Source organism: Antedon mediterranea, chromosome 4, assembly GCF_964355755.1.
Source record: "Antedon mediterranea chromosome 4, ecAntMedi1.1, whole genome shotgun sequence".
In the NCBI taxonomy this organism is placed as follows: domain Eukaryota; kingdom Metazoa; phylum Echinodermata; class Crinoidea; order Comatulida; family Antedonidae; genus Antedon; species Antedon mediterranea.
The window spans coordinates 34,194,082-34,216,239 of record NC_092673.1 but is presented as its reverse complement, the minus strand read 5'-3'; the positions used below and the strand labels follow the sequence as shown (position 1 = coordinate 34,216,239).

Sequence of the window (22,158 nt, the reverse complement as noted above, 5' to 3'; positions counted from 1 at the left end):
GACTCTGGCGCCACCACTGAAACAATGGACTGATAATAACATTACTGTACTATCCCACAATACCTTGATATAAATTAATTGCAAGGCATAATATTTATATGCGGTGTTATTCGAATTAAGCCATATGTGTAATGTGTAGTATGTCATGACAAATAGGTCTATATTCTGTTGCTTGGTTCACAAGTTCAGTTCGACATCAAACAGGCGTCCACAGAAGTATACGTTAAATGGTATTTATAATTGAAAACATTGATATGACTTGAATTAAAATTTTACATGACATATTTTATGATCTTTTAAAAAAATGTTTTTGCATAAAATCGTTGTCTCGGCATATTGGATAGATTGTTAACAATATCAAATCGTATGCTTATAAGATAAAGTGCACGTTGTAAGTGTGACAGCAAAAATAACCAAATATAAAATTGATTTTGTTTTATAAAATAGTAGCATTTATGATTGAGAAGAGCCACAATGATTATAAAATTTCTTGAAAAATTAATGTTGGGATATGACCAAAATGTATATATTTATAAACATTACAGCTAGAATAAGACATAGCTAGCTCCGCCCTACACCTCATTGCCCTCTCCTTCACTCCAACCACCTTTCTTAGGAAGACTCTGAATAATTATAATTATGCTTTATTGAGTTCTTTTCCATAGCGGTCAAGAGCACTTCTATATTTAGAAACAATGACTGCAGAACAGCTCTGCCACCACCAAAAAAAAAAGAAGCTAACATGATCAGACCAACAACTAAACATCCAAATTGAAGGACGAAGCAATTCAAGTATTATGCAAACAGAACACACATGCAGGTCTAAATTTTTTACTGTGTCTCGCTTTTTTAATTCATGTTGAGTTCAAGAGTTCTAACATCTTCTTCTTTTAACTACCTATAGCATGTGCAGCAATTATGTAAATTGTAATATCTGCTTTATCATTATTTTCAGCTTTCGATTAAAGTTGGAAATAACCAGAAGAAAAATGTTGTATTGCGTATTCATTTATGACGCAAGTCGCAAGAAAATGTTACAACAGTTGATTAATTTACTGCATCATCTTGTTTTTGCAATTTCAAGAGAAGAAAGCAAAAAATGATTGGTCAAAGGTCAGCAAAATCATTATATCATTTTACTCTTTAAATTGATGAAATCATAGCAGCTTATCCTAAACGAAATAGTACAATTTTTTATATCGCCTGGCTAATAATATTTAATTTGGAAAAGAATATAAACACACCTTTGTATGGTCAGTCCTCCGCTTGCACAAATTGGCACACCCTTATATGCCTGAGTCCTAAAGGAGCAATAATTTTATTTTATTGGTCAACTTGGTAAAATAAAAGCAAATGTAAAATTTAAAGTTTTAACTTTCTGTGAAAACTTTCTGTGAAAACTTTCAGAGTGTTCAAAACTCTTAAAATTGTATCACAGTTCCTCATTTCATTCCGCAAGCGATTTCAAGTTTAAAGTCACACCACAAAACTTTTTGTTAACTTTTTGTAATGATCGGGTGAATGCAATTATAATTTTTAAAAATTATAGAAAATAACAATTTTTTTGTTACCAACCTTGAGAATCTTGTATCAATTGGGATAAAGAATGTTCGTCTCTTTAAAATGTAAAGTTATAGTTAGCACCAACACTTGTATCACGCATAGATGAAAGACACTAATAACTTTTATTGAAAATAAAAAATGATTGCAAGTATTTCCGCACGTGTGGGTGTTCAGTATAGCAGGCGATAAAAAATAGATTACATTGACAGATAAATTGTCAAGTTAATTTGTATGTCATCAATATGTAGGTTATTGTGTAGGAGTATTCCCTTGATACAAGCACCTCTTATTTGACTTATCTGATTGTCTACTATCATCATCTTTATTGTCATCATCATGTCATTATCATCGTTTATTCATCTATCGTTCATCATTATCACCTTTATTATCATCATCTTTCATTATCAACTATTATAAGTCTGCATAAAATTTTTAATTTCAGTGCTTTTTTTCTGCATAAACTTCTATTTGTTTTAAATCATGTGTATATTTGTCTGCAATGAAGAGACAACAAAAATCTTCTATTATTATTATTATCATCATCATCATTATCATGATAACCTCCATCAGTATCATCTTGTGCTTGCAATTGAATGTTTTGCAACAAAATAACTTCTCCTTCTTTTATGGTTAGAAAATATATATATGCAGTATTGTACCAACATTATCATAAACACAAATGACAGATCAAATAGTTTTTATTAGTACAATCCAACCAAGTTACACAAGTTTGTTCTTCGGTCAGTCCTTCCATTAACATGGAGAAATAAGCTTATTTTTCCATGTCTTAATTAAATGTCAACAGTAGTGCGATACATCTGCTGTTTTTGTGAGTTTGACCAAGACATACATAATGTATTTACATCAACAATCTTCAAGTGAAGTGTCCATTTATATGTTGTTTGATTTTAATAATATATTTTGTACAAGTGTTCAATAATTTATTGCAACTGTATTCATGTTTTGATTTAAATTCACGATTGCCTGTTAGGAATCACATTAGCTATAAGATTGTTGTCACTTCCTGACCTACATACTCACTATTTATGTCACCTGGCTGCAGAGTAATGTTGCTACTTGTACGCCCCACTTCTACACATCCTCCTAAATGTCATACACTGTATATGACCGAGAACATGGAACAGAATGATATTGTAGGCTTTAATATTTTCTGTTATATTAAATAGCCAATATTCAATGAATGTAAAATGTTGGATCTCTTGGAACTCTTTTTCTTTCTATCCAGTGTTTCTTCAAACCTTTCTTTTAGAGCTGCCTTTAGTCTTTTCTTGTTATTTCTCTGACAAACTCTCAATGATCTCACTAAAGCTTTCTCTTTTCCAGATTTCTCCAGGATTTATCTTCTTCAGAATCTACCACAGCCTTCTCCCAAAAGTTTTCAAGACTTCTATATAGGAACTCTCTGGAATCTCGCCAGCCTCCTCTCTAGGATTTCTTTATCCTCATCTTAAAGATCTCTTTAAAATCCTAATTTATTCTGGAATCTCTCACAAAATCTCTACGCGATCCACCTGGCTAACCTTTTCAAACTCACATTTAAGATCTTCAGCCTGGCCCTGTACATTCTCTGTATAAACTCTTAATACTCTCTATAAAGCCTTTTCTCTCTTTTCAGCAAACTCCAGAATTAAAATCTGCCACAGCCATCTCCCAAAGATTTTCCAAGACTTAAATATATATTTTATTCCTTTCAGAAAAAACTTTAAAAAGAAACAAAAAAGCAAACAACACAATTGAATCTCGCCAGCAACATTTCTTCAGCCTTATAATAAAAATCTCTTCAATATCCTTTCTAGGATCTCACTAGTTCTCCCACTTTAATTTCTTTAACCTGTACAATCAGATTTATCTAGCCATGTCTCCAGCCGTAAAAATCTCATCAACAATCTTTCTGGATCTCTCCTGCAATATCTGACCACAGCCTCATCTTGAGGACCTTTTCATCACCATTTGTAAGAAGCCCTTCAGAAATCTATTTTATCAGCTTTGAATATGGTACTTCAAATTGTCAATGTCAATTCCATCTACTATTGCTTCTTGTTGGGGTGAGTTACAATCCCATGTACATCACCAGACTGGAGAGAATTTAGAAAGTGTTTATTGGAAGAAAAACCAAAATGGAGGGAAGAAGAAGCTGTTCTCCATTTGTGAGTACACAGTTTCAGTTACAGTTCAAAGCTCAAAAGAGCATCGTAATTGCTAAATTTGAATAATTAACCAGGTGTGTTTGGATTTTATTCTTACTTGGAGTTTAATTAAAGAGCTTGCTTCATGCTTTTTCTCTGTCATTACCAGTTTCAGGAAAAAAAAAGTGGTGTTATTACCAATGAAGTTTTAATTGATTATATTTCAAAATAAGAGTAGAAATCCTTTAAGTCCTTAGTCAATATCTGTCTAGGAATTCATGATGTTATGTTAATAACCCAACATTTAAAGACATCTCCAGCAAATTCCTGCAGAATGATTTGTTGTAATATTGAACAATTTTGATGCTTGCTGGATCATTCTCGTAGTTAAATGATATACGATATTCAACATACAGTATGGATATAAACGTTAGTCTTCTACAAAAGCTTTTTCGTCCCCAGAGAAACATTTACGACTGCCCTCCTCACAAAAAAATGACCTGCTACAAATGTTGTATGCTAACAACATATACGTTTATAAAAGAATGTTAAGATACATTTGGCTTGATTTATATGTAGTACTTTATTGTCTAAGCTGTTATAAACCCTACACAATGAATATTAGGATTAAATGACTTAACGAACTTCAAAATCGTGTTGTCTGTGTGCTTAGCAAGGCAAGATATTAATACATGTATTTGCACTAATCATAATACAATGCTCTGTTATGAATAACTTTGTGCCCAAAAGGCTTTAAAAATTTGAAACAGTCAGAGATTACAGTTTATATACATAGTTTTGTGTTTTCAAGTTTCAGAATTGCGTTGTCTGTGTGCTTAGCAAGGCATGACATTAATACTGTAATAATGTATTCACTAATCATTATATTATAAAGCTCAGTTATGACCAACTTTGTGCCCAAAGTCTATCTAAGTGGTTTTATTAACTATTAGCAAGGGTTATTAGTAATGTTTCTTATAGTTGTACTTTCTCTATTACTTTGTTAAAAGCAAGATAGAAGGTACAATTTTAGAATCATTCACATGCTACCTAGTATGGCCCTGACGCATTTTGTGTACACGTTTGCATTTAAATTTTCTTCACGATGTCCCACACATTTGCCTAAAGCTGTCAGGCCAGCTGCTTTTACAGCCCACTTGGAATAATGTGTCTGAATGTAGCAAGAATTATGATTGGTCTGTGACTGGAAGTAATGCTATTTTGATTCATGGTTTATATCGCAACTTATCGCAATGCAATGCACGTCTAATTAAGTAAAAATATGCTTATCAACTTGTTTAAAAGTAGGAAATTAAACCAGTAATGTACAATTTATAACACAAAATTAATGAAACAGCCTAAGAAAATGTAGTAGTGGTTTTAATTTTGCTGTTACAATATTTTTGAAAATGTCACTTGCATACTAATTTCATTTTTCATCTCAATGGTTGTGGCTGGTCTGTTTGTTTGAGAAGGTCATGTTGGGAATCTGCTTGAAACACTTTGCTTATGTTGTCCTTCTAATCGGATATGAATGTGATTGTCGCCAGAGTACAGATAAATATGGAGTATGCTTTTTGTATCGCAAGCAAGTGGAAACGACTCGATTACCTAACTCTTTCATGTCATGGGTTGGGGCAAACATCCTGTATACAAGAATATTCAAAAGCATTACTCTGTACTGTCTGAACAGATCCTTATAGTGTGCTGTTGTGATACTGTGGATCTTAAATCGAAGTTTAAATCGAAATATTGAAACAAATTTGTATATATATATTTTCGTATCATTCTACCTGAATGTATGTGAATTTTGCATTTTCAACATACTTCCATGCTGTCTAATTTTCTAAGATATTTTCATGATTTACAATAAAATTTCACCAAATTGTGATGCACTAAATTTGGTTGCAAATCAATACCACTGCCCTATTTTATATTAAATTGCAAAGCAATTATTTTTACCAATTTCTATATATTTATTCAACATGCATTGGAAGATCTTCTAACACCCCCCCCCCCCCCAAACCTCCCACCCCAATGCCAAGATAGGTATAGGTTCACCACTTAAATCCTCATCCTATATAATATTACCGCCCTCAAATTCACACGATTTTATCACCTTTGCACAATGTTCGACACCATAGTAACTTTAAATTGAAATTTGATAAAATACCAGTACTGTACATAATGCTGATTAAATGTTGATCATCACTCAATTATACTGAATGTCGACAATGATTAATTGAAATATTCAGGTGAATGCCTTTTGTGTTATCTGATAAAGATATTGATACTTATTGTCACTCATTCATTTGTTACAAATTATACAAGATTAGGTGAGATTGATAACTATTAATTAAAACAAGCAGTTGGTGAATAAATTAATTATAAACATCAAACTAAAATGCTAGAACTGTAAGAAAGTGATGTTGTTTAAGAATACACAACTTATATCAAACAATATACAGTTAATTTAATCCAAAGTAGTAGACAATTTCACGTACGTACACGACTTTGAAATGTTATTAGTATTGTTCAGCGTGTTTTGTATTTGCAGTCCATAGGTTGTTTCTCAACCCCTGCAGTCCATAGGTTGCTTCTAAACCCCTGGCTACAAAATCATTTGTTTATTTAATGGTGATTTTTTTCAATCTTATCGTGGTCAAAATGTATTGTTTATTTCTAAACTGAGTTAATTTGATTTATAATAATAATATTTATTTATCTGGCAAATTTCACAAGTACAGTCTTGCCAGGGGTAAGCAGATAAACTCCAAATTAAACAATAATATACAAACAATTGTATAATAATTGAAAAATACCAACTACACAAATATCTTTACATGAAATGAATTTGATACAAAATAGTGAATATATAGTTGATATGTTGAAATATGTGGCAAAGTTTCTCTGCTGTTTAAATTATATTTTATAACATAAAGATCTACAGTGTATTAAGGGAAAATCAAATTAAATTACATATTACATTTGACAAGATTTATTTGAAACATTTTGAAATGAATGAAATCCTGGTTTCTATTTCGGTTGTCCGTAGCACCATCAAAAGTTCACATAAGTTAAGATGTGCTTGTAAAGATTTATTACTGTATCGAAATGTAGTTCGTAATGGCGCTGTAACAGTATGTTACGCGTTCATCAACCTCATCTAGGGTAAGTATCGATGTCATACGTGTGAACATAGTTATATTTAAAAAAGATGGAGCACTTGATCTAAATGCCTGGAATGACATCAAGTGCAAAAGAAATACTGTCTGTTTGTTATTATGGGCAAAGACTGGTCTCCCAGAGGGACCAGTTGTAATCAGTAGCTGTGATGAGCTAGATGTGTTGTATACTGAAGCTATCGGTTTATATCCCAATATCTAAGAAGACTCGAAGACCACCAGAACCATGGAGCGATATTATGACTACAGTTCCACTGTCTTAATCGCTCGACCCCTCACTCTCTATCATGTCATACAAATTTAACTTTATTAATACAACAGTGTTCTTGTGAAAAAAAGAAGTGAAATAATTATTTAGCTGACCACGGTCAACCAACTTGTTCTAAAGTTGGTTGAAAGTCGTTGGTTAATTGGTAGTTGGTATGAAAGAGGGACAACAGTATCCTTCCATGAAAATCAGCATGACCTTCATTTATATCGTTCTTTATAAAACTGAAATTTAGGTCTTTGCTTGCACTTGGATGAATTATATACTAATTTTTATGCAGTAGAAAAAACTTGGTTAAAAAAATCATACACAGTACATTTCTAAGGACATCTACTGACTATTTTACGTAGTTGTTAAGTTCAAAGTGCGACACGGCTCCACCCTTAAATCTCATCCAATACAATTAAACAAAGAACATTAGGTTAAATTCAGAACTTCATTTTACTTATATGCCCTAGCCCACTCAATAATGACAATTATTTCAGTGTGGTAGAAGAAACGCATTTTACAAGTGTGAAATCATCATTTCCTTCATCTTCATCACTTGTTTGTTTATATTTATACATTGGCGACCTCTTCAGTCAAAGACTGGTCTCCCAGAGGGCCCAGTTGGTAATCAGTGGCTGTGATGTACTAGTACACCGAGGTAACCCCCTATTTGTCTCGAAAGATGTACTAGGTTCTTTAAAGTGCACATGAGCCAGATGTACTCTGGACCTAAGGTTTATAGTCCTTATCTGAGAAGACTCGTTCTACCACCAGAACCATGGAGTGAGTGAGCCTCGAACCCTTGCCGATGTTATGCATACGTAATTACGGTTCCACTGTGTTAACCGCTCGGCCACTCACTCGCCCGTTATTTCAAAATGTTTGTACTGAAGATAAACACAGTTTTGCTCCCTTTTTTTTTCACAAGATTACCGTTGTATTAATAAAGTTGAATTTTTATGACATGGTAGTTCCCATGGTGATAAAATATGACAAAATGGTTGTAAAATGTCAACAAATTTACAAACATTAACACTCAGCTGCTTTAACAGCTATAAACAGAAGTTCCAGAACACATTTGATGCAAATCGCTTAAGATTGTCACACTCGTATAAAAGTTCATCATGTTTGACATATACATTCGGTTAAATACTTACTCAAAAATTAGACCATTTGTATAAGGCAGAAAAAAAATTGCCATTTTGTCTATGACATGGTCTATGGTTGACATTTAATTGAACATACCTTAACTGAACATATCGGAATTTAACTTAAAAGATCCAGTGCTTATGTCAACATGGAACTGATATCAAAACTTACAACTTTTTGTGCAACTATGTTAATTTGAGTTGCCAGTTACATTCAGTTGCATGGATCGCCTATATACAGTAGCGTAACGCAGAGGCCTGAGACTGCTGGATTATGAACCCTGTGGCCCTCAAACACGAAGGCCTCAGAGGCCTGAGACTGCTGGATTATGAACCCTGTGGCCCTCAAACACGAAGGCCTCAGAGGCCTGAGATTGCTGGATTATGAACCATGTGGCCCTCAAACACGAAGGCCTCAGAGGCCTGAGACTGCTGGATTATGAACCCTGTGGCCCTCAAACACGAAGGCCTCAGAGGCCTGAGACTGCTGGATTATGAACCCTGTGGCCCTCAAACACGAAGGCCTCAGAGGCCTGAGACTGCTGGATTATGAACCCTGTGGCCCTCAAACACGAAGGCCTCATAAGCCTGAGACTGCTGGATTATGAACCCTGTGGCCCTCAAACACGAAGGTCTCAGAGGCCTGAGACTGCTGGATTATGAACCCTGTGGCCCTCAAACACGAAGGCCTCAGAGGCCTGAGACTGCTGGATTATGAACCCTGTGGCCCTCAAACACGAAGGCCTCAGACGTTTTTAGCCCTTTTCGACATCTTTTAATGCCTGCACTGCACAGGGGCCCCCATAAGCTGCGGGGCCCCTGGGTTTAGCCAGTGAACGCTAATAGCCGTTACGCCACTGTAGACACACATGAATTGAGTTGCTTGTGCCATAACGACATAAGTGGATGGAAACAAGAATTGTAATTAGGCCCTCTGCGGCTGCCGTGGATCCGTAGAGTGGTCAAAATACACAATTCTTCAATTACTAAGGATGATTAATAACACTTCTACATTTATTTATCTCATTCTATGATAACACTAGACCAATTTTCCTCTATTTTGAGCTTGATGTTCATTGTGATGTATCTAATTGTCTTTTTTTTATTAATCAAAACTTAAATTATTTCATTTCCGACAAATCTAGCATTTTGATGTACGTTAATTTTATGAAGTAGAAGGCAATTTCTGTCTTTGCTTTATTTACTGTCTGTAGAAAACCAGGTCAGATAATGTGGCTGCGTAGGAAATGTTGTCTCAGATAAGAATTATATATGCAGTAAATACATTTATATTTGATAGAGTAGATATTTATGGAATGAAGCGCGCAAAAGAGGCCTTAACACGCAGATTTCAAATTGACCTGGCATAGAAACATTCAGAAGACTAATTAATAAGCAATTACGACGCAATGCATAGACGCTATTTGCTATATTTTACTTTGGTTGTTGCCCAGCGACAACAACTTAATCTTGTGCATAAATTAACATACAGCACTTTGGTTAAATGTCGCTTTGGAAACAAATTGTGTTTTTGATTGCTGTCTTTTTCGAAGCGACAATTCGAAAATAATCTTGTGCATAAAATAAAGTAAGAACACTTCTGTTAAATGCTTTTAACAAATTAGGTGTATATCTAAAATAAATACAAAGTACAGGATTGACTGTATTGTAAATTATTTGGCTGCTTATTTAACTTGACTGTCCTGCTAATTTGATTGAACTGACTGTGCCACTTATTTGTACCTGCCTCACTTATTTGGCACTTATTTGCTTGTGGTACTTATTTTTACCTACCTCACTTATTTGGCACTTATTTGCCTGTGTTTTGTATTTGCCTGTGCCACTTATTTTTCCTTCCTCACTTATTTGGCACTTATTTGCCTGTGGTACTTATTTTTAACTGCCCCACTTATTTGGCACTTATTTGTCTGTGATACTTATTTGCTTGTGGTACTTATTTGCCTGTGCCACTTATTTTTACCTGCCTCACTTATTTGGCACTTATTTGCCTGTGGTACTTATTTTTACCTACCTGACTTATTTGGCACTTATTTGTCTGTGATACTTATTTGCTTGTGGTACTTATTTGCCTGTGCCACTTATTTTTACCTGCCTCACTTATTTGGCACTTATTTGCCTGTGATGATACTTATTTGCTTGTGGTACTTATTTGCCTGTGTCACTTATTTTTACCTGCCTCACTTATTTGGCACTTATTTGCCTGTGATACTTATTTGCTTGTTGTACTTATTTGCCTGTGCCACTTATTTTTACCTGCCTCACTTATTTGGCACTTATTTGCCTGTGGTACTTATTTGCCTGTGGTACTTATTTGCCTTCCTCACTTATTTGACTGTGGCACTTACTTTCTCTAGACACAGTGTCTGCGGCACTATAATGCCTTTGGCACTTTCTTTCCTCTGGTGCTTATTTTTCCTGTTTCACTTACCATTTGACTACCACTTCTTTGACTACCATTTCTTTGACTGCAGCTTATGTGGTACTTATTGCCTTTCTTGTTTAACACCACTGTCTTATTTGAATATTGGAAAACCAAGGTGATTTACTAATTGTAATAAATAAAATTCATTGAGAAAGTAATTGTCATTATAAAACTTTATCAGAGAACACCCATACAGGGGTACAAATCACTATGTAAACGATGTACTGTGAATTATCAAAATGCATTGTTACCATAATAAATAGTTCACAACTTGTATCAACTTGTTGGTTTAACTAATCTTCATCCTATTGATATCAGATAATTGGAATGCAAAAGCAACCATTGCCTCATTTTCAACACCACAGGATTGTATTGATAGAAAATTAGAACAAGTGAATCTCTTACTAATGGCTTTTCTCTAGAAAAAAAAGGTTTTACTGTAATCTCCTGCTCTGCCTTGATTTTTTTCTTATGAAATTAACTGATCAGATAGTAGTGGAAATAAACTTGAGTAAGAAGTTGTCTTCTTTTTCATAGATTTGGCTTTGTGGTCAAATTTGGTGTTTCTTCAAGATTAATGAATTCATTTTATCTTGCCAAAGTTGTTTGTGTTCTCATACTGTTTGCAATACTAGTGTAAACAAGCTATGCAACCTATTTTAGTTGTTTTCAGGGCAAGGATCGGTAAGCTACAGCCATATTTTTTATATACATTTTATTAATTATATGTAAATAATGTAAATGCAATTATATTCCTCCTCATGTTTTACTGAAAATTGATCAAAATTTGGATTAGGCCCTGTATGGACCCATGGAGACGATCACATTCAAATAGTGTACTAGTTCTTTACTGTTACCAACAGCTTAAAGTCCCATCCAAAGGATGCATTTAAAGTGAATTCCACTGTTTACAGGATTGTTAATAATTTCTTTTCTTTAATTTATAACTATCAATTATTAATTTAAAAAAGCAATACATCAAGTCGTTCTTGTTCTAAATATTATACAAGAATTATTGAATTTAAATGAAATTGGCCTACAAAATGATTTTTTTTTTATAGCAAGGGATGATCAATAATAACAATATTTATGAAATAAAAATGTGTTTTATCTTTAGTTTGATTGTTATTTGCAAATAAATTCTTTTCTATATTATTAATATTATTATATTGCATCGCTATTATATTGTTTACACTGCTTTCTTAAACTGGTCTCATAGTACATCTACAATCAATCAAAGGAGTTCATAGTGTTTCTTGTAGTGTTCATTTTGTTCATACCAGCGATACTGTTACCTTTGAATGGTTTCTCAAAAGACACCAATCACGTGAAAAATAAAAGCTTTAAATGCAATTGAAAAATGGAGGGGAAATGTAGATCTTTAAAAACTACAAAAAAATACAAAAGTACAACCAATTTTTTGACGGTCAAACTTTGAAAACATTTTTTAGGCTTAATGATATTACTATATACAAAAATGTGTAAATGATAAATAAAACCAATAATATTTATATAACTTACAGTGTAGTTCATCCTTGATAATTTAAGATGCACTGTCATTAATTTATGCCTCTTGAAAGCTGAAAATTGAAGTTTCTAGAGCGAGATCAAATGCATTTTGAAACAATTAAGTATGGATAATTACATGTGAAATCAATATTGTTTTAGGCCTACTACTGGCTATCTGTACACTTTAGGAAGCTACTATGGATGGAAGCATACTGTTTCTTAAGTGCTACTCTGTTAATGTGGTAGTGAAAGACAGTACTATTGAAATGATGTATGTAAAATGTTATTAATAAAGCAGTACTTTTTTACAAATTCCAGATTTTGCCAATCCCAGATTTTGCCAATCCCAGATTTGGCCCATCCCAGTTTTGTCCAATCCCAGATTTGGGCAATTCAAAATTTGTCCAATCTCAGATTTGTCCAATTCGAGATTTGTTTAAACCTATATTTGTCAAAATCCAGATTTGTGTAAACCTATATTTATTTATCACAGATCTGTTCAATCCCAGTTTTTTTTAAATCCCAAATTGGTTCAATCCCAGATTTGTCTAATAAATCCTAGATTTTTCCAGCTCTGGATTTGAACAATTCTGGATTTCCAATCTTTTTTGTCAAGTCCTAGGGTTTTTTCAATCAAAGATTTGGTAACTCCCTTATTTGTAATAATTAATTGCAACTAAAACATTAACATTGATTTTTTTTTAATCATTGTGTTGTTGGAAACAGAGAATGAAAACATTTTTCAACAAAAAATATGTTTTTACTTTTCCTGACTGTAGGCCAACTTTGAAAGCTTTAGCATACATTATCGACTTTTGTGATTATATAGATTTCTTTGAGTCAAATTGCAGATGTCTTTAGTCGTATAAAAACAATCTTCTGGTACTTATTTTTTCCAAATATGACATTTTACTTGTTACTATAAACACATTTTTCCAGTTTATTTTTAACATTGACAGATTTAACATGCTCTTAGATATTAGTGGACAATGAGGCCATACAAAATATTAATATATAAATGATATTGTTGGTTGTTTTGGTAGATTTAACATCTGATTGAAAACAAGATATAACTAATAACAGCTTGTACTCAAGGTCATTGGCAATAGTGTGTGAATACTGTCAACAATGTAATTTTGTACTTTTGTTATCGAAAACAATGACTTATGACTTAATCGTAGTGAAAGCCAATATATATAAAGTGATTATGTTCCAAAGAGTTTAATAAAAAGATGAGAGTAAAGGGTCTTTCACTCCTCTTCCGGCACGGTTCCAATCCTTCAATGGAAGATAAAATCGGACGTCGATGTTTTATTTTTATGATGCTCAACGTGGCTATGCACCAATTGATATGCGCATAGCCTCTTGAAAACGAAACATTCACATTTGACTTGCTGGACACGACCCATGCCAGAGCAGGTGTGAAAGACGCTTAAACTAAATGACAAGTGTTCGCCACAGGGTAGGCCTCCTTAAAATGGCCGCCGTATATATAACTCTTAAAAAATAACATTAACAAATAATTAAATAACCGAAAATATTATGACATACAGTATTTTAGAATATATAAATTAAATACAGTACAGTTTTTAAAAATATATTGGGCATAGCGACATGGGCATTTCTGATTGTGTTCCAGAATCTGTTGGAATTACATTGGAGTTCAGACTCTGTTCTGGTACTGTGTGTTTGTACTTGTTAGTTCTTGAGTGTTGTCATGTTGCTAAGGCTAGCTACACATTCTGCCAATAATCATTGCGAAACTTTATTTTAGTTGCCACTATCATATAGTTTGACACGTTGATGCATGAATATTGTATAATATGTTAAATTGGAATTCAAATTGTATTGTACCCAGTATAAATATATATTTCAATCAGCTAATGTTTTTTTTAATCTGACCTGCTGACCTCATTTTCCAATTGATGCTGTAGTTATGCAAAATACATAATTTGCCTTTATTATTAATCCATAATTATTTCCATACATGTTATGAGCATTCATTTATTCATACACATTTATTCAGTTACAACAATAACAAACTGATTATGGTGTTTAAATGGCTAATGCATTCATATTGCATTTAGAATATCTCTAAAATGTAAAAACATTGAATGTTTTTCTGCATCTACAACCTGCCGTATACATTAATCTATCTATGTCTGTTGCAGCACACACTATCCATCAATTAATCATACATACCTTATGGCTCATTCAGCTTTATATCCAAGCGTAGAATGTTAATTATCTCTTCACAGGTTAATTTTCCGATGTCAAACAATTACAGGTAGTTTTTTTATGTTGTTTTGTCTGCATTGTTTGCGCAATGTATTTAACGATAATTGGCATCTTATAAAAGACGTTTTATGCTTACAGGCTGACACCAGGGTTAACGAAAAAAAAATTGTGTAAATATAGTATACAATTGGTTGTCACAATTTGTTTTTAAATTTGACTTTGAAACAAGTTGTGTACTGTTTTGTGTTCTTTATAATTTCTCCATTTTGATTTTAAAAATTGCTCTGAATTTTACAATATTCTATTTTTAATAAAATATATAAATCTAATGTATACGGTAATTATTTATATTCTCAGTTAATTCTAAAATGTTGAGATATACTGGAATAAAAAAAATTGGATCACTCATCAATTAAAAACTTCTTTCAAGTTATGACCTATTGCAAGTGAAGACTGTATGTATAAATTTTAGGTATATAGGCCTATTGAGGCGGAGGAATGTGATTTCTTGATATATTAAACGAAAAATTATGTGCACTAAAAATTACAATGTATGTAAGTCTTCTATACTTCATACAATTTGAAAAGCCTTTAGGGCAAAAAGTCTTTAAGAACTGTGCATTAAATTATGGTAATTTATAACGGTCAAAACCAGGAGACTAGTAACAGGATTACTGTACTGTATTTAATAACAGTTATTGAAGCGTAACAGCAGACGGCTTAATTATGAACAGCCCCCTCTCTGTTTGCCTGCAGTGCTGAGATTACATTACTACATTACCACGTAGGCTTCTAGTTGAGTTTGAGCATTACACATAATACGGTGTGTAAAAGCTTTTCGTCCCGTAGTACATCAAACCTGTCAAGTCAAAGATAATTGTCGTAAATATCTAAACTCCTCTCATCTTCTGTTTCAAAGTAAAAGCATATAAAATGAGTTGTCCTCCCACGGACGTATTGCGATGCAAGGGATAGTGAGTGAGTGGGTGGTTTGATGCAGCGAAGATTACTTAGATGCAATGCTATACATTTTTCATTCTCAAAATTCAATCAATTTGAGTATCTATTTACAATGTGATCAATAATGATTGTTATGATTCTTTTAGAAAAGAATAAATACACGGCAGAAATATACATCTATTATTAATTTCAAGAAATGATGTATTCAATTTATTTGGAATTATTCAATGAATTTTGTGATTGCCTACACAGTTTATTTGCTGTGATTAATTTATACATTTGGGGGTATTTTTTCGAAAAGGGGCCAAAATGTGGACATTTTAAAATCCCCAGTTGAAAATGCTACTTTCCAACAATAATAACACATTTATATTTGTAGTAGAATTCATACATACAGTATACTTATATTATTATATAAAATGTTGCAATATGCTCAATAGATGATATCACATTCCAAACATTGACAACTATTTTTTAGAATATAATTTTTATAGAAATGATATTCAAATTAGTTGCTTTGAATATTATAACACATTTCTATTTGTAGTAGAATTCAAATACATGATAGTATAAATATATTTATTATATTATAAAATATGTTCTTTTATGAGACATTATTTGCTCGATAGATGATAAGATCACGTTCCAAACATTACTACTGTAGAATATGATTTGTATAAAACTGCTCTGCAAATTAGTTAATTTGAATATTGATTAAGTATGCATTATTTTTCCATTTTCGGAGCATTAAACGTCGCAATAAAAACACCACAAGTTCCATTAAGCAAGAATTCGTAAACAACTAGTCTTGTAGATACAGCTGAATTATTTATAGCCCATACTTAAGAAAAGAATTAGCTCTAATCATCTTCATAATCAATTTGAATTCCAAGTTTAAAAGAAGTGTTATATTTGTATTTGCTGATCAAGTATGCGGAAGACACTGGCGTATTTGCATGATGCATGGTTTGTCGCAGGTGTAAAGGGTCTTAATATTTAATAATAGGTGTTAAGATCAAAGAATTTCCTCCCACGCTATAACAACACCTTATGCTTACAATACATTCTTAAAACATAGATGTTAGTATTTAAAAAAAAAAAAAATATTGATGCTGTACTGTAAACACTGTTTTTTATTGCATTGAATCATTCTTGGTTTAACGGTTTACGGTTGAACGGTTTAACACAAAAAGATAGCCATTGATTAGTACCATTGAATATTGCTTTAAGCATTTAATGTCACAATATATTTAATGCCATGTGATACAGAAATTAACCAATCGAATGGCAACATTATACATGGGAAAATGTGAAATTATATTACTATAAAATAATAAATAATAAGTATACACACACTGTAAGTTTACAGGTTGCCTTCTATTCTAGATTTATATGAGTAGTTTTTTCTGTAGAATTCTAATTTTATATTAGGTAAATAAATCTGAAATCTAAAATAAAAATTGAGTATCATTAAGTTAAAATAGATTCTCTTGAAAGTAAAAATTAATTCTAGATTCAACACAAGCATATTGCAACATTTAGTGATAAGTAGATTTGGCAGATGACGGACAGGTAGAAATGAATAAACACGTAAGAATAGAATTCCCAAATGAGGAATTAAATAAAGTTATGCTGTGAATTTCATATCTAAAGCATATTGACATGTGACATAATGTCTTTGCTAATTATATTTACATAAATATTAATTGCAATATATGCATATTTTAAAATCTTCCTATTTTGGTATGTTAATATTTTTATCAGTTTATATTTGATTGGTGGTATGAGAAGGAATGGGATTGAAATAAATGTTATGTGAAGGAATGATACTGGGAAGGAATGGTATGGAAAGGAATGGTATGAGAAGATGGGATAAGAAGAAATGGTATGTGAAGGAATGGTAATGGGAAGAAGTGGAACGAGAATGAATTGTATGAGAAGGAACGCTATGTGAAAGAATGATATGAGAAGGTATAGTAATGAGAAGAAGTGGAATGGAAATTAATAATTGTATGAGAAGAAATGCTATGTGAAGGAATGATATGGGAAGGAATGGTAATGGAAAGAAGTGGAATGGAATGGAATAATTGTATGAGAAAGAGTGATATGGGAAAGAATGGTAATGGGAATAAGTGGAATGGAAAGGAATTGTATGACAAGGAATTGTATGAGAAGGGATTCTATGTGAGGGAATGATATGGGAAGGAATGGTATGGGAAGCAGTGGAATGGAAAGGAATTGTATGAGAAGAAATGCTATGTGAAGGAGTGATATGGGAAAGAGTGTTGAAGGAGTGAAATGGAAAAAAATTGTATGAGAAGCTGTGTGAAGGAATCAATGATGGGAAAGAGTGGAATATAAAGGATGGGAAGGAATTAAATAAGCATGTGTGTAATTGGTTTTTTTGTTGTAAATTATTTGTGCCATTGTTGTAAGAATTTGGTGTATTGCCTTGTTCTACAGTATGGGATGGGCATTTTGGTCCTGCAATACAGAACTCCATAATATTTACATTTTTTATCATACCAAAATGATTGGAGTGGAGTGCACTTGATTGCTACTAGGGATGCAAACTTTAATGTTTATTGTAAAATGTTGCATGCTGGAGCATGTGTTTTTAAGACATATTCAAGTAATGCATCATGAACCACCACCAATTGTACCAACTCAGCATTGCTGCGACTATTTGTACTTTTCGGCAAATTACTGAAAAAAATGCAATGCTGTGGGTATCAGTGGCTGGATCTCAATGGATACAAATAAAATAAGCAAAAGTAAATCAAAACGATAGATTAAAACAGCCAGGAAAATTTGCAGAGCTTTTTCATTGTTCGTTTCACAATAATGGGCATCAGAAAATGGCATTTTAAATATACTTAAAATGCATATTATTTGCATAAATATTTCATCCTTCATTACATATTATATGTGAATGTTTTACTAATCTAGAAGAATTAGCTTGTAATGTCAATTTCAAGTATGAATAATGTAGACTGTCCCTATACTGTAATTATCTTATTAACGGCATACCTACACTTCCTCTCACCAAGGTAATGGCTGGGTATGGTTTGATCTACGAAGTTATCGTAAAGCAAGGACAAATTAGCATCACAACAGCAATTTGATTTCAGACTTGATTTCTTTTCTCTTTTTATTTATTTTGAAACCAACTTTGTAGGTCTGAACAGGCCCTCTAAATCATTCACTGAAAACCCCACCAAAAATGTTTTACTTTGACTTTTTAATAGCAATGATAAAAATTACAATTGCATTGAAAATTTCACTTTCGGTCTTTATTTTCACAATTTATGCTTTATGTTTTGAAGTTTAAAAAAGAGTCTGTTATGTTGAAAATCTATACAACTATAGAGAAATAAATTTCATGTTCATGACTCAACATTTTTTTTCTAAACTTAATTCATAATTTAGGAAAGAAAATTATTTTGTATAACTTTTGTCATCTAAACAAAAATGTTAACAAAATTTACTTTCCTTTTTCCTTTCATTTATACTCACATTATTATTAATATTGCATGAGTCTGATATCTAGATATCCATTAATATGTATTTTATGTATTTATTCAGCAAACACTTTGTCTGTTTCCGATGCTTTGTAGTTGAGATTCAATACATTTTACCATCGCAAAATGTCGGATTTTGACAGTCTACGTTGGAACAAAGCATTTCATCGTTTGTTTCATGTTAAATTGAAATCATTTTCTATCAAATAATATTTTAGTATTGATTATTCAATATTACGTTGATTTAAAAAGAGGAGTCGATGAGGTAGTTTGAAATTGTTGTCTTAATGAATTAAACTAAAATTGTTTCTGATGATTGGAAAGATAACAATTGTTGCTATTATATTGATTTGGAACTTATTTTCTGACAGATTGAAAAATTCAAGTTGTTTCTGATTAATTGAAAAATGAAATTGTTTCTGATGGATTGGAAGATAAAAACTTATTTGAAGAAATGAAGAGGGACAAAGTGGGGAATGAAATTTGTTTCTCAGAATTGAAAATGGAAAACTGTTTCTTTACAACTGGAAAATAATTTCAGATAAAAATAGATTGAACATTGTTTCTGATGATTTCCAAGCGGAAAATGGCCTCTGTTGGATTGGAAGATGACATTTTTTAATAACTTGAAATTAGTTTCTGATGAAATAGAAAATTGTTTCTGATGATTTTAAAATGGAAAACAGTTTTGTTGAATTGGAAGATGATAATTTTTTTCTGATAATTGAAAATGAAAACTTGTTTCTGTTGAATTGGAAGATTAAATTCGTGTTTGATGAAATAGAAAATTGTTTCTGATGATTTTAAAATGGAAAACAGTTTTTGTTGGAAGATAAACATTTTTTCTGATAATTGAAAATAGAAAATTGTTTCTGTTAAATTTGAATTAAATTTGATCTTGATAAAATATAAAATTGTTTCTGATAATCTAAAAGTAGAAAAATACAAAATTGTTTGTTATGATATAAAAAGTGGAAAAATGTTTTTGTATGTTGTATTTGCTATTTACACATAGGGCTGTAGTTCCCCTACCACCTCCACCTTTTCAATCCTATATCTTTCACCATCTGAAATATCATAATAAAATAGTAATTTCAAAATTGTATTAGTTTTAAATGCATTGAAATTAAATTTTAAAAATTGGATAATATTTCTATCAACTGGATGGAATAACCTTGAATATAGACATTAGATAAAATTATCTTTTAAATCTGAAATTGGATTGCATGGGCAAATGATATAGAATAGACATTGAAGGACACAATATCTTTAAATTTCAACTGAATCATTCCTCTTTTGTTCAATATATTGTGCCGATTTTTCTTTGAAAATGACATAGAAAACACTCTATTCAGCAAAAAAAATCAGGGTATAATAGGTAATTTTGATGACACTGCAAATGAGCAATTTAAAAGTATCTGTGAAATATTTCTAAAACTGCTCCAAAATAATTTATTCTGATGTGTCTACTGCCGTGGTTACCTGAGCTCCTGCCGCGTCAGTTAAACGAGCATCATAGAATTTAAAGTAGATTTTGTCCGTCAGGGCTTATCAGAGCGAACCGACTAGTTTCAGTAATGATTACATTGCTTGATTTTTATTCATACCATACACAGCTTTTTTTAAGCAGCAGTGTTCATATGCAGGATGCGTTTCATTTCATATTCACATTAAAACAATTTAAAGGGACAGTACCAAAGGAATTTATGTAACATCCTTTTATTCTTAAACACAACTTTAAGCACTGTTCTAAACATTTTTCAAGAGACAGTAGTAAGGAATTTATATAAATTGCTTATTTTCTTGAAACTATTGTAATTTTTTGTAATTGTAATATTTATAACACAGCTTTAGCAGTATCATAACAATTTAAAGGGACAGTAGCAAAAGAATTCATGTAACTTGTTTTTATTTTTATAGATAGCTTTTATTAAAGGGGCAATACATAAATAATTTATGTAAATTATTCATGTAGGATTCATTTAAATCAAATATTTCTGTCATACTGTTTGTTGAATTATTTATTGAATTAAGTTAAGTATGATCTATTAATTATTTACCTGTTTTTGTGTGGGCATTTCATATGCCTAGACCTACTGTGTAATTTTGTTTTGCTTAACCGATTTTACTGAAAAATTACAAAAATACATATTATTTCATAAAGAATTTATTAGATTTCAATGCTGCATTAATATTACAATTCTACCCTCAAAATGACTTATTTAATTAATTATTTATTTACTGTATTATTAATTTGTTTTATGATTTCAACAGTACTAACAGACTCTATGCAGGTTTGAATTCTTGAATAGTATTATAGGTACTTATGTAAATTATTAAACTAATTTGTTTTATGTAGGCAACCTGCAAAAATTGAAATTGAAATTGGAACAAATCTGTCACAAAATTCCATACCAATGTACGTAAATACTAACTCACCCTATGGTATAATTGCATATGTTATAGGCCTACTTATTCAAAGACAAACTCACCCTGTGGTATATTAGAAAAATGCTGTAGCACTACCCACTCATCCTATGGTATTCAAATATAAGTATATTCATATACCCCTATTTATCTTCTTAACATGACCCCTAATAGAGTGGGTGCATATAGTATAGAAAGTAGTGGAGTTGGGTGGTTAAAGGTTCAGGGTTCAGTCATGAATTAGTGCCAAATCCTGAATTAGTGCCAGGGATGCAATCCTGACTTAGTGCCAGGGATTTAATGCTGACATATCACCAGGGCTGTAAATGTTACTTTTCCTATTTATCCTACATCCTATTTATAAGCCTCAAATGAGACAATTGTAAATAAAGCATGATATAGTTTATCTATCCTGTAATTGGCATTACTAGTTGTTGGATGTGTATGACATTTTTTTAAATACACAAATATACTGTGAATATCAAAGGTCTATGAAGTAAACAAAGCTCCATTATTTCTATCAGACGATAAAACATGTGACCTTATTCAAAGATTCATAAAATCTGTTTTTAAAGCGCACATTACGATTAAAAGCCTTCTTTTATTTCATTCTAAAAGAGAAAGTAGAAGACATTTTACGATTTTCTTTTCAGTAGAGATAGACTTCAAAAAATGTCCTCGGTCGTGTTATTGCTGTATTAGTATGTAATTATGCGCTGCAAATGTAAACTTAGTAAACAGCTAGATTATCTTCACGTATT

At 31.9% G+C, this 22,158-nt stretch overlaps 1 long non-coding RNA gene across 1 annotated transcript in view; it reads left to right on the top strand.

Moving 5' to 3' along the window:
* The first annotated feature begins 416 nt into the window (after positions 1–416).
* LOC140046445 (uncharacterized) overlaps positions 417–22,158 on the top strand; it is a 34,763-nt gene continuing 13,021 nt past the window's right edge. The window contains exons 1-2 of the long non-coding RNA XR_011844787.1: positions 417–820; positions 956–1,113. This is a non-coding gene — a long non-coding RNA (uncharacterized lncRNA). The remainder of the gene's footprint in view (positions 821–955; positions 1,114–22,158) is intronic.